Genomic DNA, 27,707 nt, shown 5'->3' with positions numbered 1-27,707 from the left:
CTGCACGGGGGAGCAGGCGGACTCGCGGACGGCACCCGCGAGACAACAGACTTAGAACGCGAGCTCCAGGAGCGCGCGCGCAGGGCGGCTGGCGGGCCACCTGCACCGGGGAGCGGGCGGACCGCGGACCCGCACTCTGGAAACGGCAGACTGAGTCCGTGAGCCGGGAGCGTGCACCACCAAGCATCTCACGGAGCTCCGGAGCTCCGGTGTGCTCACTGGATCGAGGCTGAGACCGGGAGCTCCGGGAGCGTCCGCGGGGCGGCTGGCGGCTGGAGGGCCACCTGCACGGGGGAGCAGGCGGACTCGCGGTCAGCACCCGTGAGACACCAGACTGAGACGGGGAGCTCCGGGAGCCCGCGCGGGGCGGCTGGCGGCGGGCGGGGTTGGAAACACAAAGGACAGAGACGTGCCGGCCCTGGAAGTGAGGGCTGGGACGCCGGGTGTGGGGCGCACAGCCCGGGATGCTGCAGGGTTGAGCAGCACCAACAGAAACAGAGTTAAAGTGGCCAGAACATCAGTGGAGAACGATCCGCGATCCCTCTGTTCTGAGACAGAGGCTGAATTTCAGCCGCTGCTGCTCTCTCAGAAGAGGCATAGCAAACCGCCAGGGAAAGCCGCCAGAGAACAAAAGCCCGGAAATACCGGCTCACAGGGTGCCCATCCCCATCCCCCCTCGCAAGGGACACAGAGACTCTACCCAAACAGGGTTTTCTGAGTACCTGCAGGCAGGCCCCTCCCCCAGAAGGCAGGCTGAAAAATCAAGAAGCCCACAACCCGGAGCGCCTGAGTGGCGCAGTCACCAAGCACCTGTCTTCGGATTAGGGTGTGATCACAACGCTCCGTAAGGAGTCCTTCATCGGGCTTCTCCACCGGGAACCTGCTTCTTCCTCTCCCACTCCTCTGCTTGGGTTCCCTTTCTTGCTGACTGTCTCTCTCTCTCTCAAATAAATAAATAAACTCTTTAAGGAAGAAGCCCACATCCCTAAGATCTCTATAAAACAAGGGCGCACGGCCTGGGTCCCAGTCAACACTTGGGCTCTGGACAACCCTGCAATCTCTCTTCATCAGAATGACGAGAAGGAGAAGTCCCCCCCAGCAAAGAAAAGATAATGAGTCTGTGGCCTCTGCCACAGAATTGGCCTCGGCCACAGAATTAATACATATGGATGTATCCCAATTATCAGAAATGGAATTCAGAGCAACAATGGTCAAGATGATGAGTAAACTTGAAAAAAGCATCAGAGAAAGCGTTGCTGAGAATATAGAATCCCTAAGGGCAGAAATGAGAGCGAATCTGACAGAAATTAAAAATTCTATGAGCCAAATGCAGTCAAAACTAGAGGCTCTGACGGCCAGGGTCACCGAGGCAGAGGAACGCGTTAGCGAATTGGAGGATGGGTTAGTAGAAGAAAAAACGAAAATAGAAGCTGGTCTTAAAAAAATCCACGCCCACGAATGTAGATTACGGGAGATTACTGACTCTATGAAACGATCCAATGTCAGAATCATCGGCATCCCTGAAGGGGTGGAGAAAAACAGAGGTCTAGAAGAGATATTTGAACAAATTGTAGCTGAAAACTTCCCTAATCTAGCAAGGGAAACAAGCATTCGTGTCCAAGAGGCAGAGAGGACCCCATCCAAGCTCAACCAGGACAAACCTACGCCACGGCATGTCATAGTGCAATTCGCAAATATTAGATCCAAGGATACAGTATTGAAAGCGGCCAGGGCAAAGAAATTTCTCACGTACCAAGGCAAAGGTATCAGGATTACGTCAGACCTGTCTACAGAGACCTGGAATGAGAGAAAGGCTTGGGGGGGCATTTTTAAAGCTCTTTCAGAGAAAAACATGCAGCCAAGGATCCTTTATCCAGCAAAGCTGTCATTCAGAATTGATGGAGAAATAAAGACGTTCCAAAATCGCCAATCATTAACCAATTTCGTAACCACGAAACCAGCCCTACAGGAGATATTAAGGGGGGCTCTATAAAGGTAAAAAGGCCCCAAGAGTGATACAGAGCAGCAAGTCACAACCGATACAAAGACTTTAAAGAGAAATGGCATCATTAAAATCATATCTGTCAATAATCTCTATCAATCTAAATGGCTTAAACTCTCCCATAAAACGCCACAGGGTTGCAGATTGGATAAAAAGACATGACCCATCCATTTGCTGTCTACAAGAGACTCATTTTGAACCCAAAGATGCATTCAGACTTAGAGTAAGGGGATGGAGTACCATCTTCCACGCAAATGGACCTCAAAAGAAAGCTGGAGTAGCAATTCTCATATCAGATAGACTGGATTTTAAACTAGAGGCCATAGAGAGAGATACAGAAGGGCACTATATTATTCTTAAAGGAAGTATTCAACAAGTGGATATGACAATTATTAATATATATGCCCCCAACAGGGGAGCAGCAAGATACACAAGCCAACTCTTAACCAAAATAAAGAGACATATAGATAAGAACACAGTAATAGTAGGGGACCTCAACACCCCACTATCAGAAATAGACAGAACACCCTGGCAAAAACTAAGCAAAGAATCAAAGGCTTTGAATGCCATACTCGACGAGTTGGACCTCATAGATATATATAGAACACTACACCCCAGAACCAAAGAATACTCATTCTATTCAAATGCCCATGGAACATTCTCAAGAATAGATCATGCTCTGGGACACAAAACAGGTCTCAGCCAATACCAAAAGATTGAAATTATCCCCTGCATATTCTCAGACCACAACGCTCTGAAATTGGAACTCAACCACAAGGAAAAACCTGGAAGAAACTCAAACACTTGGAGGCTAAGAACCATCCTGCTCAAGAATGACTCGATAAACCAGGAAATCAAAAAACAAATTAAACAATTTATGGAGACCAACGAGAATGAATACACAACGGTCCAAAACCTATGGGATACTGCAAAGGCAGTCCTAAGGGGGAAATACATAGCCATCCAAGCCTCACTCAAAAGAATAGAAAAATCTAAAATGCAGTTTCTATATTCTCACCTCAAGAAACTGGAACAGCAACAGAGGGACAGGCCTAACCCACTGACAAGGAAGGAGTTGACCAAGATTAGAGCAGAAATCAATGAATTAGAAACCAGGAGCACAGTACAGCAGATCAACAGGACTAGAAGCTGGTTCTTTGAGAGAATCCATAAAATTGACAGACCACTGGCAAAACTTGTCCAAAAACAAAGAGAAAGGACTGAGATTATTAAAATTATGACTGAAAAGGGAGAGGTCACGACCAGCACCATTGAAATTGCAAGGATTATTAGAAACTTTTATCAACAGCTATATGCCAAAAAACTAAACAATCTGGAAGAGATGGAGGCCTTCCTGGAAACCTATAAACTACCAAGACTGAAACAGGAAGAAATAGATTTCTTAAATAGGCCAATTAACTATGAAGAAATTGAGTCAGTGATAAACAACCTTCCAAATAATAAAACTCCAGGCCCAGACGGTTTTCCTGGGGAATTCTACCAAACATTCAAAGAAGAAATAATACCTATTCTCCTAAAGCTATTTCAAAAAATAGAAACAGAAGGAAAGCTACCAAACTCATTCTATGAGGCTAATATTACCTTGATCCCCAAACCAGGCAAAGACCCCCTCAAAAAGGAGAATTACAGACCGATTTCTCTAATGAATATGGATGCCAAAATCCTCAACAAGATCCTTGCTAATAGAATCCAACAGTACATTAAAAGGATTATCCATCATGACCAAGTGGGATTCATACCTGGGATGCAAGCATGGTTCAACACTCGCAAATCAATCAATGTGATACATCATATCAACAAGAAAAGACTCAAGAACCATATGATCCTCTCAATTGATGCAGAAAAAGCATTTGACAAAATACAGCATCCTTTCCTGATTAAAACCCTTCAGAGTGTAGGAATAGAGGGTACATTTCTCAATCTCATAAAAGCCATCTATGAAAAGCCTACTGCAAGCATTATTCTCAATGGGGAAAAGCTGGAAGCCTTTCCCTTAAGATCAGGAACACGACAAGGATGCCCACTCTCGCCACTATTATTCAACATAGTACTAGAAGTCCTTGCAACAGCAATCAGAAGACAAAAAGGGATCAAAGGTATCCAAATCGGCAAAGAAGAAGTCAAACTGTCTCTCTTTGCAGATGACATGATACTCTATATGGAAAACCCAAAGGAATCCACTCCCAAACTATTAGAAGTTATAGAACAATTCAGTAAGGTGGCAGGATACAAAATCAATGCCCAGAAATCAGTTGCATTTCTATACACGAATAACGAGACTGAAGAAAGAGAAATTAGGGAATCCATCCCATTTACAATAACACCAAAAACCATACGTTACCTTGGAATTAACTTAACCAGAGACGTAAAGGACCTATATCCTAGAAACTATAGATCACTTTTGAAAGATATTGAGGAAGACATAAAAAGATGGAAAAATATTCCATGCTCATGGATTGGAAGAATTAACATAGTTAAAATGTCCATACTACCCAGAGCAATCTACACTTTCAATGCTATCCCGATCAAAATACCGAGGACATTTTTCAAAGAACTGGAACAAATAGTCCTTAAATTTGTATGGAACCAGAAAAGGCCCCGAATCTCCAAGGAACTGTTGAAAAGGAAAAACAAAGCTGGGGGCATCACAATGCCGGATTTCGAGCTGTACTACAAAGCTGTGATCACAAAGACAGCATGGTACTGGCACAAAAACAGACACATCGACCAATGGAACAGAATAGAGAACCCAGAAATGGACCCTCGGCTCTTTGGGCAACTAATCTTTGATAAAGCAGGAAAAAACATCCGGTGGAAAAAAGACAGTCTCTTCAATAAATGGTGCTGGGAAAATTGGACAGCTACATGCAAAAGAATGAAACTTGACCACTCTCTCACACCATACACAAAAATAAACTCCAAATGGATGAAAGACCTCAATGTGAGACAGGAATCCATCAAAATTCTAGAGGAGAACATAGGCAACAACTTCTATGACATCGGCCAGAGCAACCTTTTTCACGACACATCGCCAAAGGCAAGAGAAATAAAAGATAAAATGAACTTATGGGACTTTATCAGGATAAAGAGCTTCTGCACAGCCAAGGAAACAGTCAAAAAAACTAAGAGACAGCCCACGGAATGGGAGAATATATTTGCAAAGGACACCACAGATAAAGGACTGGTATCCAAGATCTACAAAGAACTTCTCAAACTCAATACACGAGAAACAAATAAACAAATCATAAAATGGGCAGAAGATATGAACAGACACTTTTCCAATGAAGACATACAAATGGCTAACAGACACATGAAAAAATGTTCAAAATCATTAGCCATCAGGGAAATTCAAATCAAAACCACACTGAGATACCACCTTACGCCAGTTAGAATGGCAAAGATAGACAAGGCAAGAAACAACAATTGTTGGAGAGGATGTGGAGAAAGGGGATCCCTCCTACATTGTTGGTGGGAATGCAAGTTGGTACAGCCACTCTGGAAAACAGTGTGGAGGTCCCTTAAAAAGTTAAAAATTGAACTACCCTATGACCCAGCCATTGCACTACTGGGTGTTTACCCCAAAGATACAGACGTAGTAAAGAGAAGGGCCATATGCACCCCAATGTTCATAGCTGCATTGTCCACAATAGCCAAATCATGGAAGGAGCCGAGATGCCCTTCAACAGATGACTGGATTAAGAAGCTGTGGTCCATATATACAATGGAATATTACTCAGCTATCAGAAAGAACGAATTCTCAACATTTGCTGCAACATGGACGGCACTGGAGGAGATAATGCTAAGTGAAATAAGTCAAGCAGAGAAAGACAATTATCATATGATTTCTCTCATCTATGGAACATAAGAACTAGGATGATCGGTAGGGGAAGAAAGGGATAAAGAAAAGGGGGGTAATCAGAAGGGGGAATGAAACATGAGAGACTATGGACTATGAGAAACAAACTGAAGACTTCAGAGGGGAGGGGGTGGGGGAATGGGATAGACTGGTGATGGGTAGTAAGGAGGGCACGTATTGCATGGTGCACTGGGTGTTATACGCAACTAATGAAGCATCAAACTTTACATCGGAATCTGGGGATGTACTGTATGGTGATTAACACAATATAATAAAATAAAATTAAAAAAAAAAAGAAAATAAATCTATTAAATGTCTTCACTTGTAAGGTAATTCACTATCACTGTCACCTTTGCTACTCTTTGTCAGCAAAACAATGGAAGTTCTGTCCAGATTTTGTCTGCTCACCTTGTTCAAATTCCTAATCCTACACTTTTATAAATGCATTTAATTATTAAAACCTAGATAATTTGTATTTGTCATATCTAAAGGATGGCGAGAAACATGGCATTTTTTGTTTTTTGTTTTTGTTTGGTTTTTTTTTGTCCATGGGAAGACAGAGGCTCACAGAATGAGAATATTCCCAAATAGAGAAAAGCTATTTCAAAATGTTGAACAGCCATGGCATTGCCAACTATTTCTTGCACCCGCCATTTTGTTGATATTGTTAAAGAAAAAGCTATACAAAATCAGCAACTACATGCCAAAGCCATTTAACAGTATCAAATTTTTCAATGAATTTCTGAGGCTATTTTTTAAAGTTTCTGTAGGCCAGTGAAAAGAGTATATATTTAAAATGGTGACAAACCACAAACCTCACAAGGAAGAGAACGATGTTTTTAAATAGAAACTGATTTAAAAGAACCTATAGTTCCATGGGTCTAACTTCTTCGAGTCTGCTATAGTCTAGGATAGAAGTTCTACTAATTAGCCGGTTGCCCTTTGGCCACAAGATTCTAATCTCATACTCCCCTTGACATTCATACAGTGCTTCTGACAGTATTCTCTGGTTTCCTGTTTTCTTTTTTCTTTGTTTGTTTTTTCTCGGCCTGTGTCCTAAGAAATTATACATATGAGTAATTTTTCCAAGTGTTTTTAAAATTAAAAATACTTTCATGACTTTATGCTTAATACTTTGAATACGTAATTCTTGCTGAAAATCATTTTTGAAGAAGTTGCTCTATTTTTTCTACAACCTAATACTGTTTTGAGAAATTTTATCCCTTCTGCTTCTCATGCTTTTATACAATTAATATCCCTGACCCTCTCCCTCTCAGAAACCTTTAGCAGCTTCTACCTGCTAAAAAAAAAAGTGATAATACTATGCTTTAGTTGCTAATTAATGATTTGTGATATGTACCGTTACACTATAAACAAAACAAATAAAACATAAGCAAAATAAACAAGAGCCATAGAAAGCTAGTTTAAACTCAAAATACCATAGAAAATAGAGAGCAGAAATCATGATAACAATAGATGAATGGCTTATCTTCTTCTGCATGCAGAGTCCTTTCTTATATTGTGAAAAAATACTCTTTGGTAAAAAGCTGAATGTAGATTTCTGCAGAGTTTTGTCCATGTTAATAGTTTTAGGAAATGTGTTGATCTTGGTTGTTACTTGAACATATTTACTGAGTCTGATTTTTTAAGAGAAAGGTTGACTTCAATTTCTAGATCAATAGAAAAGGAAATTTTTAGTTTCTTCCAATTTAAAGTTCACAGTTTGACTTTATATCAATTTGGCTGATATAGGTATGTTTGTCTTACCTTCTTCCATTTTTTTTTCAATCTGAGAGATGACTATTGAAGATAAAGATTTCCTTCTTCAAGGCACACATGAAAACTTAAGTCGGCAAGTTGGCTAAATTTATTTTTTTCCAGCTATTTTAAATAGTGTGTTTTTTTTTTNTTTTTTTTTTTTTGCTACATTTTAAGTTAGCTCTCTTCAGTCAGCAATAATTTCTACATGATATACATGCTTTTAAACATATTTATTAAACCATGTTTCTTGATTAAATTTGTCCTCAGTCTTCAAATATATATTTTAATTGCAGACTAACCAAGAACATCTTCAGTCATGGTCTTTTGACAATATTTTATTGTATTTTTTAAAAACATTTTTTGTACACACCTTTTTGCTCTTCTTAACGTATATAAATATGAATCATCTAAACTACTTGAAAGACCTATGTCAAATTTTCCATATAATTTAGCCATAACTGTTTCCAGAACTTATAGATATTGCTTTCTCCTAAATATTGTATTGCTTAGTAATATTACTTACATTAATTCATTGAAAGACATCAAAATTTGAGATGCTAAACCATTTTTCAATGTAAAAATTGAAAGTGATTAAGTTATTTAAATAACAAATGTTGTATGTCTCCACTGTTTTACACTAAAAATAGTGTCTAATAACATATGTGGTCACTTTTGCTGAAAATACAGCTTAGTCAAATATACTAAATCTCCTGAAGCCATAAATACATAACTTTATCATTGTATTATGTTTTAGTATAAGATGATTTAAAGTTTATGTAAAAGGGACGCCTGGGTGGCTTAGTTGGTTAAGCATTTGACTCTTGATTTTGGCTCAGGTCATGATCTCAAGTCGTGGGAGCAAGTCCCGTGTGGGTCTCAGCACTCAGTGTGGAGTCTGCTCCAGATTCTCTCTCTCCCTTCCCTCTGTCCTTCTCTCAAACAAATAAGTAAATAAATAAATAAAATCTTTTAAAAATGAAGTCTACATAAAGAATGCAATATAATACATTAAATGATTATTTAATATTTTTTTAAACACAACTATATTAGAATTGTTTCACAAAAAAGTAAAAAAGTTTGCTGTAATAAGTAGCAATCAGGCTAACTGTGGCAGGACTCATAAATTGGTATGTATTTTTCAGAGAAAGACAAATACCATATGATATCACTCATACGTGGAATTTAAGAAACAAAACAAATGAATATGGGGGAAAGAAAGGTAAAATAAAATAAGATGAAAATTGAGAGGTAGGAGGGCCATAAGTGATGCTGAACTTTAGGAAACAAACTGAGGGTTGCTGGAGAGGAGAAGGGTGGGGGGATGAGGTAACTGGGTGATGGGCATTAAGGAAGGCACATGATGGAATGAGCACTGGGTGTTACATGTAACCGATGAAACATTAAATTCTGAAACTAATTAAAATAAATTAATAAACAGATAAGTAATTTTTAAAATTTAATTTAAAAGTTTAACAAGTGACGTTTACATGAATAAGTTTTCCCTGACCAGTGTGTTTCTTTCATTATTACAGAGTTAGATATTTAGATTTTGAAAATAGAATGAGTGCTTCTTTCTCTAATGGTGGACTTACACTGACAAAACTCACAGATGAGTTCACATAATGAAACTCATGGCCACTGAAAACCTCTGAGAAACAGAACACTTTCTCCGTCCATATCTTCTTCTTCTTTTTCTTTTTTAAATTCCAATTCCAGGGGGAAAATACTTTTGATTAAGCCATTTGTATCCTACCTCAGCCAACCAAATGTGACCTCAGGAGCAGTAAAACTCAGGGCTGCTAGTTAAGTCCCACATGTAAAACTGAGTAGATTGAGAGAAGGTAGTCAACCCCCAGAAAAGGGAGAGAGAGATAATGTGGATGATTAGTAGATTCTTATACTGTGTTGGGTTGAGTGGCCTGTTGAGAAGCTGCACTTTATTTATTCTCCCTACTAATAACAGAAAATTTTGCAAAGTAAAACTTTGGAAGGTCATAGTCATAATCATCATCGTCATCATCATAATTAGATCAATATATCAGATTATGTTTGTTCATTTCAATGAATTTGTATTATTTAATCTTGCTAAAACTGGTAAATTATTCAAAACAACTATAATCATTATGTTATGAAGGGATTATTATGATTCACATATATTTCTCCAAATAGCATATTTAGAATGAAGCAAAGTCAAGACTAAAGGTTTCAATCACCTCAGTCCAGTAATTAGCCTTGTGATAGTAGAATTGCAGCCTATTGGGAGTCTGGAAACCTAGGTTCTATCACAAATCATTTGTGTTATTTAAAAATTCACTTAACACCTGTAACTTACCTTCCTTGATAAAATACTATGTGTTTATCACTCTCTTAATCATTTATTTTGACACTCTCACTGACTCTTGTATATCTTCATATTCTTTATTTTGAAGATGTAGTTTAGTTTATGCTAGAATATAATATTGATGAAATTAAAGCCAATGGATGCCTTTCTACTACAATTTTCCCGCAATTTTCCTATATGTTTTATGTTTAAACAATTTTATTCCTGCATCACCTGGTGATCTAACATATCCCTGTTCACTGATTGTTTTAGAGATGTTTGAATCTGATTTGAGTTTTTATTTATACTCTGAAAGAAGAAAATATTGAAAGACTCAACCCAAATTAATAGAGTATTTGCAGTCTCCATATGAATGTCACTCATTGTGTAAACACAGAAATTGTCAGATGAAGCAGCAAAATACAGTCCCTCCAGAAAGTGCTATTCCCTGCTGAGCAGATTCTTAGAAACACTGAAAATCTTGAAAGAAAAAATGAAGGGAGTCTACTTTGAAATAAGCATGATGTTCCATGCTGAGACAAATCACACTCACAGGGTATATGAACATTGAAAATAGAATTGCAAGCCAGAAACAGGAAACAATGTAATGCTAGTTAGAGATTTTACCCCCCCCAAATTAAACGCAAATATTTTAGCATTTAGAGGAATCTAAGGCATGTAGTTAAGCAAATAGAATAACAACAATAAAAAAATACTGAGGGTTATATATGATTCCTTAAAAAAACAAAAGTAAATGAGATACTGTGTTGACAAGTGTACCCCTATAAAATGAGTGCCAAAGTGTAACAGTTGCAAAACTTAATTAAATGAACCAGATGTGAATGTGGTAAAAAGTCATTTCCGTAAAACTGGTTTGGGTATGTTGGCTTTTAAAGGTTCTAACTTCCTCTTTCTGAAGTGACTATCAAATACGAACGTCTTTAATAGGAAAACTTCTAGCTCATACCCCTTTAGAACATTTTTTATGTATGTCGTATCCAAAGTGTAGGTATTCTGTTAGGACACGGAAGTTTTATAAAATATTGTCTGCCCAGAATTCCATGTAACATATTAATATTACAACAACATATTCCTACCAATTAAAAATGAAAAATAAATGAATCATAGTAACTGGAAAACTAAACACCACCTAGTGGATTCCAAACAACAACCATCAAATTAGAAGAGAAATGTGTATAATGACACATTTATCTTTATCTTAAATCATCTCAAAATACACAGGGCATGATATTTTTATTCTATATATTTTTATTTATTTTACATTTATCACATGTCACATCAGACTTCAGTGCAATAGATGAACTGAGAAGTGGAAGAAATAAAATAAAAACATGAGTGTTTAATATGTTATATGTGATATTAAAGCTGTGGGAAATTAATTCTAGTCTTGTGCCTTACCTCAGAAGTTATGCAAATATTGCACATTAGAATCAGTTGTTAAACATGTATGAGTGGTAAAAAAAAAAAATAGAAAGCAAACCAAAAAAAGGTGAAAATAATATGATTATGGTTTATATTTATGAAAAAAGTCATTGCAGATAGAGCACTTATTTTCTAGTTTAATTGTACCATGGCATTATTTTAAGATCATTGAAATAAAACAGTAAAAAATAAGGTGCACAGAAATATCTCAGCTACTAACAAAGTATAAGAAATGCTTGTATACAATGAGGGTGCCTTCAAGGTATTCCTAACAGAGTGTTTTTCATATCACAGACCTCAATCAATGAATTAAGATAACATATAAGATTATAGGGGCGCCTGGGTGGCACAGCGGTTAAGCTCTGCCTTCGGCCCAGGGCATGATCCCAGCATTAAGGGATCGGGCCCCACATCAGGCTCTTCTGCTATGAGCCTGCTTCTTCCTCTCCCACTCCCCCTGCTTGTGTTCCCTCTTGCGCTGGCTCTCTCTCTCCAACAAATAAATAAATAAAATCTTTAAAAAAAAACCATATAAGATTATATATTATCCAATCTTTACAGAACCTATGATGTGTAATTTCTTCTAGAAGCTCTGGGAGATAAGATATAGCCTTGTCCTCAATATAGTTAATGATTAACTTGGAAAGACAGAATTAAGCATTTTATAATTTCTAGATAATGCTATATGGCTTGCTACGAATAATGCTCTCTTCAAATTATATGTTTGATAAAGCCTTAAAGCAACAATAGAATTGGGGTGCCTGGGTGTCTCAGTTAGGTTCAGTGTCTGCCTTTGGCTCAGGTCATGATCCCCTGGTCCTGAGATAGAGCCCCAGGTTGGCTCCCTGATCAGTGGGGAGTCTGCTTGTCCCTCTCCCTCTGCCCCTTCCCCACCCCCGCTCCCTCTCTCTCTTGCTCTCTCTCATTCTAATAAATGAATAAAAGCTTAAAAAAAAGAAACAATAGAATTTAGGGTATGGGTAAGGATGGTTAACATTGACAAAAATAATGCAGTTGATGGGGTAAGACATGAAGAAAGCTGTTGAAGGCAAGCATGACAGACTGGGAGATGAGTGGTCTGGGTGACACTAAAGATCGTATTAGACTAAAGTATCACATGCCCACAAGGGTGGTATGAAAACTGCATGTGGTAACATGGAAGACACAGTGGTTTGTAACTCTGGCAACATATTTCCTGGTATCAAATTGCTCTCTCGTTCATTCACTGTCTGACATTAGGCAATTTGTTCAATCTCTGTGACTCATTTTTTTTATACAAAAAATAGGAGAAATGATGCTTTCTAGCTCACGGGAGTGTTGTGAGGATTAGCTGAATTTATACAGGTATAGTGCTTATAACAATATCTGGCATTTAGAAAGCTAAGTGTTAACTACTGTAATTATCTGGTATTCTATAATAAATTGTTAAATATATGTACTTTGGAGGGAAACAGAACTTCCCTCACACCTTAATGGCAATGTGAGGACCACTGTAAATTCTTTCCTCCCTAAAATTAATAAAAATGCTTGAGGAATGATCAAAATCAACTTTTTCAGAACTCCAAAAATTAAGCAAAATCTTACAGTAGTTTAGAGTACTTGTTCAAGAAAAAAAGCAGTGAAATGCCTATCAATATTCTAGCGGGCTATTTTTTCATAAATTGACAAGTAGATCTTAAAGTTTATATGGAAATGAAAAAATCACTTAGAATAGGAAAAACACTTAAAAAATAAGAGTAATGTTAAAGAAATTTTGTCTCCTGATTTAGAGTCCAAAAGTAAATCCTTATATTTGTACTCAACTGATTTTTGACACAGATGTCATGGTAATTCATTGGGGAAAGGTAGTCTGTTCAACAAACGATGCCAGGACAATTGGATATCCACATGTAAGATGAATTTACTACCTCCTCTCACATCATACACAGATATTAGCTTAAACTGCATTAGATTTAGTTGTCAAAATTAAAACAAATAAACTTTTAAAAGAAAACATAGAAGAATACCTTTGAGACCTAATTAAGCAAATGTTGCTTAGATATGATATCAAATGCATGGCCCATAAAAGAAAAAAAATAATTGATAAACTGAATCTCACCAAAATTCAAAACTCTTTTACTTCAAAATAAACTATTAAGAAAAATAAAAATGTAACCAATGGTCTGTGAGATAATACTTGAGAAATACATATCTTATAAATGGCTTGTATCTGGAAAATGCAAATAATTCTTACTGCTCAATACTGAGAACACAACAGCATCATCAGAAAGTGAGCAAAAAATATAAATAGTCATTTCATCAAAGACAATATAGGAATGGCTAATAAGCAAATGAAATGTGCTGAACATCATCAGGTCAACGAAAATTAAAAGCTACAATTTGATGCAATTTAGTACTTACTGAAATATCTACAATAAGTAAAGCAGACATTAGCAAAAGCTGGTGAGGATATAGAGTAACAAACTCTCATAGCATTGCTGGTGTGAATGTAAAATGGTGCAGTCACTAGAAAAAAATTTGGCAGTTTCTAAAAATGTTAAACATGAAACTACCATATGACCCAGCATTTTGACTAGTAGCTATTTAACAAAGAAAAAGAAAGAAGAAAGAAAGAAGAAAGAAAGAAAGAAAGAAAGAGAAAGAAAGAAAGAAAGAGAAAGACAAAAGNCTATTTAACAAAGAAAAAGAAAGAAGAAAGAAAGAAGAAAGAAAGAAAGAAAGAAAGAGAAAGAAAGAAAGAGAAAGACAAAAGAAGAAAGAAAGAAAGAAAGAAAGAAAGAAAGAAAGAAAGAAAGAAAAAAAGAAAGAGAAAGAAAGAAAGAAAAAAGAAATTTTTTTATACAAGGACCTTAAGGTGAATGTTAGTAAGAAAGAGCAATATTCATAATAGCCCAAAACTAGAAATAATCAAAATACAATGAGTGGAGGGATGTAGTTTATCCACACAATGGAAAATTATTCATCGATAAAAGAAAATACTGTCACATGTCAAGTATGTGAAGTGATCATACACAAGAGATCATCTGTAAGTCTTTTTATATGATATGCTCTGAAAAGACAAATATATAGTGGCAGAAAATAGATTAGTGGTTGCCTGAGGCTGGAGGTGAGATGGGGATTAACTAAATGGATGTGTGGAATCTTATTGAGGGGATGAAAATGTTCTAAAACCAATTTATGGTATGGTTGAACCATCCAGTAAAATTAATAAAAATCGTTGAAACTGTATACTCTAAATAGATTGGTTTTATTTTATGTAAAAAAATGCCTTCATAAAACTGCTTAAAATATAATGTTTTAGTAAGATTTATAGAAGGATACACAAGCCAGACATAAGTTTAATTATATTTATCCTTGTATTTTGATACAATTTTAAAATATGCACATTATAACTTATCACATTTAATCTCATATAGCCCAGTGAGATGAAAATAACAGCTATCTAAATATCTTTGGTAAAACTGATAATTAAAGTGGAAGTAAGTATAGATTCTAATGCTTGAAACTTGTTACCTGTACTTGGGTTTTAGTGTTATCTGGATCGAACTGTATCAAACTGGAGCTGAATGGGGGTTACGAATTAAAAGAATATTATACTTAATATTTTCTGTGTCAACATACAAGGAAAAATGGCAATATCTCAAAGACATTGCTTTAATAATTAATACATATAACAAATTAAAGTCAATACTTATTTAATTAGTTATATGAAGTATTCTAATATTTATAGCTCTTTTTGGCACCCTCTGACTCTTTACTGAGTATGATTTCCCCACAAAAGAATAAAAGGATTTAACAACATATAATGTGAAAACACATTAAGGTGTGTTTAGACTGAATGTCATACAGATCCCAGCATGGGTGTCTATATTTTAATTTTGCTTTCAAGATTCAAAGTGTGAAATTACTATTTTGATTCTATTTTGGTAATAATTAATTCTGTAAAATTTGATGGAAATACTGCTGATTATACAAGCTTTTAAACTGAGATACTGTTTTGGAACCAACATAAAATTTCAGTGGGACAGTAGGCAAAGACAAAAACGCAAAATTTCAAAATTAAATTGAGGTAGTTACATTTAATTTTGAATGATAGAGATTAATATCTGTAAGTTATAGATTTTGTCTTGAGATTGGAATAATAAGAGAATTCCACCAGATTCAGGCATTTTTTTCTCAGTGACTACGGTACAGTGAATTAGATTTCTTTTCTATGCCGTTTGAAAGAACTTGTTGAATACAAATTTCCTTTCCCAACATATCTAAGAAATGGAAAGGTTAAACTCTTTGAGATTTTAATGACTTTATAATTGGACCATAAATAATATGCCTAAAATGTTAATGCGAAATTAATAGCAAGCTAGGTGTTCTCAGTTCTTTAACTTTTCTTATGATAGAAACATTTTTATTCAGTATAACACTATTTGGAAAAATCATCAGTCTATTTTGGATTGCAAATGCAGTCACTTCTTCAGATGAAGAAAATAATTATTTCAAATTTTACTTTATTTACTAAAATATAAAAATTAGTACCCTAGTTTGGTAGAATTTTTTAAATGTTTCTAAGAATATAATAATAACATAAAAGGAGAAGTAACAAGAAGATTGGACAGAGTCTTTGTCTATAGATCAAATATTTGCCCCAAAATATATTAGCAACCATGTTTCTGCATACTCTTGAGGATTACCGTTAGAGCAGCCAACATTCATTGAATATTTACTATGTAATGAAGCAGTATAATTGCTTTTCACTAATTTGTAAATTCACTGGACAGATATTTATTTGATTTCTTCATGTACCAGAAAGTATTCTTGGGTTTAGAGATGCATGAGTAAACAAAATTAAAAAAAAAAAATGTTGGCATTCATGAAGCTTACTTCTGGTAGGGGAGGGAGGCAAGGAAAAAAATTAAGCATAATTTCAAATCTAGGTTACTTTAATGCTGCTATTTTCATAATATTAGAAAGTGTAACTAAACTACTTTTCACACTGTTGGGTCACTAATGATATCAGGCTGATGGTAATTATTAGATACATCAAGAATTCCTTGATGCTAAAAAAACTGAAGAAGAAACAAAATTATACTGTAGACATGTTGAAATAGTAAGTGAGTATATAGAATCAGAATGTGGTAAGTGCTATAAAAAATACAATTGGGACTGTAACAGGCATTTGGAGTGTTGGGGGACTTGGAATTTTAGATGAGGCACTTAGGAACAGTGCTATTTAATACAGGTTTTCAGCAGTAGAGCAAGCAAGCCATAAAGTTATTTTAAGAGAAATGGTTCCAAAACCCAGGAAAAGCCAGTGCAAAAACCCATTATGTCAAACAAAGCAATTCCAGGACGTTCAGAGATAACGAGGAGGTAAAAATGCCTGAAGGGTGGTAAGCTAGGTAGAGAATAATGGAAGGAATGTAAAATCCCGTAGGACCTCGGGGCCATTACAAAGAACTACTGGATGATTATGTCAGAAGAAGTGACCTGACCAATTTCACAGGATCACTTTGATGTTTGCTTCGATAATGAATTGTATTAATGCAAAGGTCAAAGCATGGAGATCAGTTGGATGTTAGTACACAAATCTAGGCAAGAATCATGGACATTCAGGCCAAAGTTGTAGAAGATATATTTTGGAAGTAAAGCCAAGATTTCTTGGAAGAACAAACGTAGGGTATCAGAAAAATGAGGATGTGAGTTGATCGTAAAGGTTTGGGCATTAGCAACTGGAAGTTTCATACTGAAAGTGCAAATCAGGAAACTGAATCACAATAGACAGTAATTTGAAATAAGGTGATTAAATGTACACCATTTTGACAGAATTAAAAATGTTTTCACTTGTTTTTTAATTTGTTGTTCTCTGATAAGCAGAGTGAACTTTTATTGTTTAATATTCACACACATGCCTTGAATTATGAACTCCATGCTCAAAGAGTTTTCAGGGTTTTCCATTGATAGTTATTTTCCCCTTAATTTATAGAAATACTCTATGTATTACGTAAGTTAACCTATAAAATATTTGTTGCAATATTGGCTTTGCTTACACACAATTTTTATGCTTTTAAAAAGGTATGCATATTTAATTTTTTAAGTAAACAAATTTATCTAGTAGTTGCACTGATTAATTTTATACGTTTTTAGGTTTTACCCATTCTTTAATCAGAAAAATTAAGCCACCTACATTGTATTATTGTAGAAAATAATCAGCCCAGCGAGAAACCAAGCAACACTCGAAGAAGTAAGAGAACTCTGGTTTATTTTACGCTGGTAGACCCAGAAGAGTTTGCACTCAAAATTCTGGGCCTCGGGCAGGGGGTTATAGAGCTTTATAGGGCAGTGCAGGGGGTCAGGTTCCAAGGGCTGTGCTGACTGGTTTAAACTGGGGGGGGGGGTTGCTTTAGGCGGGAACAGAGGTCAGCACAGGGACCTTGTGGTGGGAAGCCTGTTTACAAAGGGCTGGTTATCTCTTGCTCCCAGAGGGGCTTCTGGTTATCTCTTGTTATTTCTGGTAACTTTCCATCTTCTGGGGCCTGCCGGCCTGGGCCTGCTCTGGGTAATTTTCCTCTTCAGTATTATGTTTCATTAATTCACACTTAATTTGTTTTTATTTCATAAACATATACATTTATAATGATATGATGAAGACCTCTGTGAACATCTTTGCTTTAGTTGCCTCTGGCTGCTGTAACAAATAATCATGAATTTTGTGGATTAAAACTATACACATTTATTTTTTTATGGTTTTAGAGACTAGAAGTCCACAATAGCTTTCACCACACTCCCTCTGGAGGCTCTAGGAGAGAATTCATTTGTTTGCCTTTTTCAACTTCTGAATGTTCTCCTCGTTTCTACTCATGGCCACATATGGTATCACCTTTTCTCCCCTGCTTCCATGGTCACGTGGACTTTTTTTCTCACTTCCCTTCAAAATTCCCTCTATAACCATTGTATAAGGACACTTGTGATTACATGTCAGTCTCACTCTGATCATCCTGGATGATCCCACCATATCAAGACCCTTCAGCTAATCACATCTGCAACCTCCTAGCTACTATAAAAGATCACATGCACAGAGTCCAGGAATTAGAACCTGGATATCTTTTGGGGCCAATATTCAGCCTACTATAATCATCTTCCTAAGGAGGGGGGAAAAACAACCAGGAAAAAAATATCCATAGACTTGAAGAACTCTAGACCAATCACATCTAACTCTTTTGTTCAAATTTAACTTAAAGATGTAAGATAAGCATGTAAATTATTTGCAATATCTCTAACCAATTTTCCAGCAATTTGAACAAATAATTGCTTGTTTTCCCACTAATTTGAAATGCTATAGCTGACACAAACAGGAATACTTGCCTAACATTCTCTCTATTTTTATTGTATAGTTTGGGCATGGAATTTTAAGTCAAGGACGTGACTGCTAATACTTTTCCAGGCTTGATCTTTTTCAAATTCTGTAGGCTCCAGACAGTCTAGAGAACTTGTTATTACAATGAAGAGGAACTTTGTCTTTACTGGCTTTTGCTGCTAAAGTTTTATCTGTTGAAGTAATTTTCCTTTTCTATATTGCAGTTGGAGGAAACGTTACCCCTCTTTAAATTGCAACTGACATGACGCCTCTTGTTATTGCTCTGTAGATGTCTCACCACTCTCTTTTGTGCTACTAGAAGCATGTAGGCACTTACTTTACTCTGCTTTTTATTAGTTTACGGTTAAAAAAAGGATGCTTTAGGTTAAAAAAATGCACCTTACTTGGCTTTGTATTAGTTTAAGTTTAAAAAAAATGAAGGTTTGGATTCTACTAAGTGGGAGATGGTAAGAATATTAATTTTCCTTGTTATGTTTTATTTTCCTCAATCATAAAATGATGCAATTAACAATCCTTACTCTGGAGGTATTGTAAAGTATAAATAAAATAACCCACATGAAGCATTTCATCTAGTACCTGGAAAAAGAAAGCTTTCAGTAATCACTAGGTAGTCCTCTATTCTTTTCTAGATTCACTTCTAACATTATTTAGATTGCTTAGATTATGACCTTCATAATATCCAGGCTCATGGAAATGATTTCCCCAATTCTCAGATACCAATTACTTAATTAATTTATATTCAGTTCAACTAATTCTCATATTTTTTAGCTTGTCTATCCTATAAAATAAACATAAACTTTAAAAAGCATGAAATTTCTCTATTCTTATTTTATCTTTATATGATTTCTTCAAGTCATATGACTTCCCTGCTCCTAAGTGTCTCACTGCTAATACACTTACCCAATAAATTATAACCCACGATCATTTTTATTCATTCAGGAAAAATATATAATTCCGCAGGCTAAAATTTAGTTTATCACATAATTCTTTTGCCTAAACAAGCACACTTTGCAATTGACTACCCTATTTTATGCACTAAAATAAATGCATTCAGAAAGTAAATTCTAAAATTGTGTTCCATCTTTAGACAAGTATTTACAAACAAGTTTTCTTGCTGAATGAAAATACCATGTTGGCTGATTGAATTTCTACTCTCAAATAATTGTGAATTTTTTTCCCAAAAATCATACTGAATTAATTGCGTATTTTAGTGTTGTAGTCAAATATACTGCCAACCTTACTTCTTCACCTTAAGTCCCTCTAAATTGCCCTATTTTTTCCCACAAGTACAACTCACATATTTCTTTTTGATTAATTTTCTGGCAAAAAATATATTATTTGCAAAATTCCCTGTCATCTGTTTTTTTCTTTTGCTTTTCCAGTGGGCATTGAAAGGGGAAAAAAAAATCCTTGTACTGAGCATTCAGCTCCAAGTATCGTATAACTTCTATGACTAAAAAGTACAGAAAATTTGCTTGTTTTCCCAGAGAAGTGGGCAGGCGGCCAAACCTCACAACCAAAATTAGTTCCCAATTTAGTGTTCGATGTCATTTCACAAGGACTGGAATGAAAAATGAGACATTGGACATGTTAACTCTGAGGAAAATTATCACTTCACCTTGTATCGGGCGTCTTTACAGGATGAAATCAGAGGAGATAAATCATCTCGTCCTGTGACAGAACTGCCTGTCATCTAGGGGGAAAATGTCCCATAGTGAGGGGGCAGGCACTGTCTGAGTTTCCCTCAGGTTATGACCAGGTATATTTTATGCCTCAAAATAATCATAGAAATTTGGAAATGGAGATGATGTATGCAGGACACACTTTCCAAGTCAATTTTTCCCAATGACATTTTAAGTGTATGTATATAAATACAAATAGAAATGCATACATATTTGTGAACTGCAGATATCCTTGAAATGGTTACTGAAGAAAGAGAACATTTACTGAATGCTTACCATGATCAGACATTGTAGAGGCCTGTGATGATCAATACAAGTTAAAGCAAATGTCCAAGTCTGAGGCATGGGGTGTTTTGCCCTCCAAATTTTCCTTCAGAAAGCAGGAAATCAGCTTATATTTAAATACTTACAAAGCCAGTCATATAGTAAAATCTCTCACATAATTTATTTTGAAATCTAAAGTACTTTTGGGAAAAGGTACATTAACTAGAAATGATATCACTCCAAATCAAATTTTGTTACATATAGAGGTCACCTTGTGGAAATACGAACAATAGAGGCAAAGATATTTTGTCCAGATTTTGTGTTTGTTCCTGTGCTGTAGTATCACAGCTGAGAGTTTTGGTTGCTGTTCTAAACAAGTGTTTTTTAAAGTAATAGAGAAGCACTAATGGGGAATTTGAATAAAATCCTTCAATACTAGTAATTAGTCTAAATGGTCAATGAATGGGTCTTTGTAGCTTCAGATAAATGCTTGATGGCAGCCCCACCCTTTTAAAAGAGCTGCATCTCACATTTTTAAAGGAGGTCAACGTCAAAATTTCTAGTTAACTCCAAATAGTTCTAAATTTAATAAAGTTAAAGCTATATATTCCTGCTAAAAACTGAAGGAAAAAAAACCTTCCAGTATTATAAACATAAAGCTTGTTATGAGGACTCTAAAGTATTTATTTTCCTATTCTAGTTTGGCTGAAAAAAATCCTTTTGAAATCATCTTATTAAAAAGTCACTCTATCACCCTATACTTCTGGTTACTTGATACTTATAAAAATACATTATAAAAATAAAATTTTTTTAATAAATTGATGCTCCCACCCAAAACTTTATGTAATTCTTTAAAAATTACACAGTCTCAAACATTGACTAATGTATTTGTAATTAAGAAATAAAAATAATTAAAATAATTATTTGGTTTATCCTTCCAAGGAGAGCCAAATATAATAGGCCTATCTGTGATTTTCTGTAAGGTTTCATTAAATCTCTTCTTTAGCCCTGAGTAATTTTAGATTGGGGCTCATTGTTCACTCTTTTAGTCATCATGCATGCATTGAACACATCCTCTTGCCTGGGTCTTGTCCTGGGCACTAGATGCACAATGTAAACAAAGCAGACAGGTCAACTCAGATCTTGAATACTAGTGACCATAGATTTCGTTTCTACGGTTGATTGTTTAGGACTATTGTAACCTTAATATGTTAGTGTCATATGAGCCAGACAAAGGAAAGTACACAGAACCAAATAGGTCAGGAGGAAAAAGAAAATGATAAGAGATGCTTAAAAGCTAAGACTAGACAGGACACTAACACAGGAAGGAATGTAACCAGTTTCAAAGAAAATAATCTGAATTTAGTAATTATGTTAATTTCCATGCAACTGACGAAGGGGGGTAATTTAGAAACTGCCACAGAGATTAACTAGGAGAAAATACATTAGCTGGCTCTCTGTTGTCTAAGGGTAAAGCAAAAACTCCACCTGACTGCATTCATAGATTCATTTCTTTATTTTACTCATTAAGCTTTTCATTAAAAATTTATTGGGCACCCTCTATCTTTAAGGTGTCCTCCTATTTCACGGGTATAGAGTGGTAAAACAAACTAAAAAAAAAGTCCTTGGCTTTATGGAGTTTATATCCTACTGGAAAAATAAAGACAATAAATATACGATATAATATAGTCATGTACCTGCAAATCTATGAAGATATAGATTATGTATAGTATACATATTATACATAGATATGGATGGTATATTATCTGCATTTATATCTCTATATATCTCTATCTATGGGAACATAGAAAAATAGTAAAGAAGAAAACTGAGATATGAAATGGCAGGAGGGAAAGAAGAGAGTTAGAAGGTTTATAAGTGATTTCTCATTCATTATTTTAAAATTAAACTTCTTTCCTAGCCATCTTGAACACGATACTTCACATGTTCCCTGTTCCTTAAATACCACACTCTCTTTTCTTTTTTAATCATTTTTTTAAGATTTTATTTATTTCGAGAGAAAGAGCATGGGGGGGCAGAAGAAGGGCAGAGGGAGAGAGAGGATATCAAGTAGACTCCACACTGAGCATAGAGCCTGACACAGGGTTTATCTCACGACCCTGAGATCATGACCTTAAGATCATGACCTGAGCCAAAATCAAGTGTTGGATGCTCCACTGACTGAGCCCCCCAGGTGCCCCTCTCCTATGTCTTTAGATCTACTGCTCCATCTACTTGGATGTTGTTCCCAAACTTCTTTAAATTGAGATTTTAAACCCCCTGACTTTTGCTTCAAAGCCTGGCTTAATATGATGCCTTCTATAATACATTTTTTCATCCAGGCTCCTCACTCAATGGTGCCCCAGAGCCCAAAAATGTGCTCTATGCTCACATTAGTTTCCTGTTATGAGAGTTCCCCAACTCCCTCTTCAACATTAAACAAACTTTTTTTTTTTTCTAATTTCCCTAATATGAATTGCCTAACATCTTCAAGTTCTCTGTCAGATGTTTTTTTCTTTCCATTATGTCACCTCTAGTTCAATATCAATTGTTTGAAGAAGCTGGTTTTATGTTTAAAGGATACCACTTTTACCCCCCAAATTACTGTAGGCCAACATTATGGTTCCGAAACCTGGAGCAAGGGAGAAGGATACAGGATACAGAGGACTCCCCTTAGAATGAAAAAGGGAAACTTATTATTTTAATTTTTTATAGTAGATCATGACTGTATAGTCGTAGTAAATCTCAAATGGTACTATGGATATTGAAAAGGAGCTTTTTCTTTTGATACAGAAACGCGGGTATAAAATTCCCTTTTGGCAGCAAGATAATGAATATATAGCATAATGAAGCCATTTATGAGTATTATGAGCAAAAGTAATTATTAGTAGAAGTTAGCAATTAGTAGAATTTAGGCTGCATTTACATATATATCAGCGGGGGGCTGGGAAGGTTGCTGTTAATTTAATAGCAACTTTAGAAAATGGGATTAGTGTTAATATAGGGTAAATGTGCACATGCTTTAAGAGCGCTTTTTATACATAATGTTTAAGTAAAAATTATATTATTCTGCATCACTTTGCAAGTAGTGTTTCACTGACAATTTATCTTCTTGCCTTGGAAAACATACCATTCTAATCTAAAGTCCATCTGTCTAGTAGACTGTTTTAAAATGCAGATTTGCATTTTATATATACAATTTTGTTTAAAATACATCTTTGTTTTCTCCAAATCTCAGGAAAAAGTACTAAAATTTCTATCCTTCAATGGCTGTCAGTATGACACCTGTGTACCCATCTTGCCAATGCATTTCTTGTCAATGTCAGAGAAAGTTTTTTTTTCCAGTCCTACTACAGTCTTGCAACTATACCTATTTCAGGTATTCATACTTTTGCAGAAAACTATTCCCTAAGACCTGTAAAGTGTAATCCCATTTACTGTTAAGTTTTCTCCAATTCCTTATATTTTAATATCAGCTGATGTTTTATTTCCTTCAAGATTGGCAATCTGTCTTCCACATTAGCAATCAGCCAAATTCAGGCTGTATAATCAAACTCCCCAAGTATTTTGTGTGTACTTAATTTGATTTTGCCACAAGTACAATTTCTATATTTTACTTGCATATTTACTGTTAATTTAAATAGCAACTCTCCAGCAGTGCTACGTGACTCTCTCTCTCCAACATTGTTACGTGACACTCCATAACATTAGTTTGTTATTTTTGGTATACATATTTTTTTTTTTAGGATTGCATGCTTCAGGCCAATCCCAGAGATTTTGATTAACTCAGGTTAAATTGAGCCTGAATCATGAATTAAAAAAAAGAAAAAAAGAATCAAAAGGGAAAAAAAAAGGAAGGCCAAAGAAGTATTTGAAAATAATTACTTATTTCCAAAAGTTTGAAATCAGTGTCCTGAAAGGAATTCTGTAATCCTAATACATTACTTAATATTTCTGGAACACTAGAAGAAGAGAGAAAAAAATTGAAAAAAAGAAAACGTAACTCTTCAATATGAACATCAACTTGGAAAACTTGATCATGCTTTAGTTGAATTAAAGATATTCAAAATATTGTATCATCTTATTTCCCACCTTCGTTTGTAACTCTGTGACCAATGGTTCCTAACATCCTTGTTGTTTTCAAATGTATAATAAGATGCTATAATAAAGAACAGCACACTTTTTGGTAAAATATCCCAGGGTAAATTTGTCCCATGGCTTAAAGGACTCTTAAACCCAAGTACAAGCCTTCCACCCTGCTCCAGAAACCACATAACTCTAGGTGTGCAAGCTTCCACAGGTCTCTGGTCCTATCATCCAAGTTTTCATCTCTCTACTTCCTATCAAAGTCACCTGTCATAGGTCCCATTCTCCCAGAGTTCTGTCTCTGCTTTGGTTTGCAGCTCATGTAATAAACAGAGGCAAAGTATACCGAAGGCTTATGTGGGCTACATTCCTTATCCTACTATGTATCATCTCCCATTTATATTTAAAAAAAAAAAAAAAAAAGAAGCTCTGGAATTAGAGTAACTTAATGGGAATCAGTGATATCAATAATAACAATTCAGGAGTGAGACAGGCTGTTGAATTCTTCAAGAAAAAAACAATTCCAAGTGCATAATCAGCTATACTACATGGCCATAACTAAAATGTCATTTGAATGTTCTTAATTATTTATGTTTTTAGGAAGACCGAGATCACTTTTAAATCATGTATTTATATTTTACAGGATTACTTAGTGTTTCAGGTGACCGGATACTGGCCTTTCTGCAGGCACCATTGCTTGATGTTTGGTTTGGCAGGAGAGGAGAGCACAGCAGGTAGAGCAGCGAAGTGCCAGGTATCTTTTAGCCACCTTATAGAAGCTAAATTTAATTTAATTCCAATCTAGGGAACACTAAAATGTCTCAATTAACTTAGCATTGAGTAATTAAGAATATGAATATTTTTAATATAAAAAGCACCAGGATCCATTTTATAAAAGTTGTTTAAATATAATAACAATCAACATAATAACAGATTATCACATAGAACGCATGCAGAGCATACTAATAAAGGATAAAATATAATCAGAACATAATGAATGTAATAATGTAAGGCTAAAATGTTTTAAAATTAGGAACATAAATTCATTTCTTAACATATCATGAAACTGACATATTCCATAATGTTGCCCCTGGTTTATCTCTTACTTTTGTTGGGGAAAAAAAAAATCCAGCATTATAATATTTAATTACACCTATCTAATAAACATTAAAACAGAAAAAAATGACTTAATTCTCTTTTGATGAAGTCATAATATTACATAAGTATAGCACATCTCTTACAGGTGGAAAATGAAAAAGAAAAAAAATTGCATTAAATCGTGGAATGAAATCCATAATCCTTGGATCACAATGCATTATGTCAGAGTTTGAGCAATAATTTGGTTTGTTGAAAACATACGAAATTAAAAGAAAACTGCATAAGTGTACTGCTTATCTTAACTGTTAGTATTTCACTATATGCTTCAAGAAAGACATTGTTAGTTTGCTTGCTTGTTGATTTGTACTGTAGCCAGGTTATTACAATTTCCTTTGGCATCTGGTAATCATATATTTGATCACTAAGGTCATTTTGCCACTGCCAGCTCCTATTAACTCTTAACATTTTTTTCTTCATACATGTCTCAGTTCACATTCTTCAATGAATTCCTGCAATTTAAAGCTCTAACCTAATGGCTCTCCTGTGGTACAGGCCAACTTGCCCAAACGTAAAATGGCTCTTGAAATCGGGTAAATATTTGTTGAAATTATTAATCCAGAAAATAGCTCTTAGTCACTTAAATTCCAATCAGTAACCTGAATTCCCTAGCTAAACACTGTATTAAATAAAAATGTATTCTACTTGCCTTGTCACTCACAGCATCCCACTCTGCATTCAAAACGCTAAAATTTCATTATCAAAAATTCTTGCCAAATAAACAACCTAACCTTAATATATTTAAATTGCATATGCTGGATAAAAATAACCAGTAGAGAACCTCCCCTTTATATGTGGGCAAAGGACTCTCTGGGTACTTCAGAAAATACTTGATTCTATTGGTGGCTTCCTGTGACAGCTTTTTTTTTTTTTTTTAAGATTTTATTTATTTATTTGACAGAGAGAGCACAAGCAGGGAGAGTGGCAGAGGGAGAGGGAGAAGGAGGCTCCCCCCCGCAGCAGGGAGCCCAAAGTGAGGCTGGATCCCAGGATGCTGGGGTCATAACCTGAGCTGAAGGCAGATGCCTAACCAACTAAGCCCCCCAAGCGCCCCCTGTGACAGCTTTTATATATGACTTCCACGACAAATTTCAACTTCTTTTCTTCTTGTTATTACAGATTATTTTTTATTTTTTATTTATTTATTTGACAGAGATAGAGACAGCCAGCGAGAGAGGGAACACAAGCAGGGGGAGTGGGAGAGTAAAATGTTAGACTGAAACATTTCCTTAGAGTATGCTTCTAGCCACTACTCCTTTTAAATTCCACTGTTTTAAAATTAAGGACTTTTAGCCCCTGCGCTGGCCTTGGTGCTGCAGCTCTTCCACCCCCACCCCTCACCCCCCACCCCTGCGCCCATGCCTTCCACCGGCGTCTCTAACTCTTCTGCCGCTAGGTGCCGCTGTGCTGAGCTGCCCTGTGCGTTTTAGAAATCAGCTACTTAGGAAAAACAATATTTACTCCTGTGACCATCTTCTGAGCATCCCCTTCCAGAGACAGGGTCGTCTCTGTGCCTTTAGCTCAGGTCTAATGCTCATCTCTGGGGGTTTGTGGATGTTTAGGCCCCAAAGCATGCTCCAGATGTCACATGGCCCGTCACTGCGGCAAAGAGCATCAGACTCTAGACGGGAGATCTGAGCATAAGCCTGTTTATACACAGCTATATTATTTGGACAGAACAATTCCAGACCACAACTTCCTTTAACCAAAATTTGAAACTGTAGCAGAAACAGAAGATGAGACTA

The 27,707-nt window shown here is 35.8% G+C and overlaps 1 pseudogene; it reads left to right on the top strand.

The window, feature by feature from the left end:
* The window catches only part of LOC100464357, a 194,737-nt pseudogene that overhangs the window by 165,387 nt on the left and 1,643 nt on the right, over window positions 1-27,707 (top strand).

The sequence above is a fragment of the Ailuropoda melanoleuca genome, chromosome 8 (genome assembly GCF_002007445.2).
Source record: "Ailuropoda melanoleuca isolate Jingjing chromosome 8, ASM200744v2, whole genome shotgun sequence".
NCBI lineage: Eukaryota > Metazoa > Chordata > Mammalia > Carnivora > Ursidae > Ailuropoda > Ailuropoda melanoleuca.
Note: the sequence above shows the minus strand (reverse complement) of the source record. Positions and strands in the feature narration are given on the sequence as shown.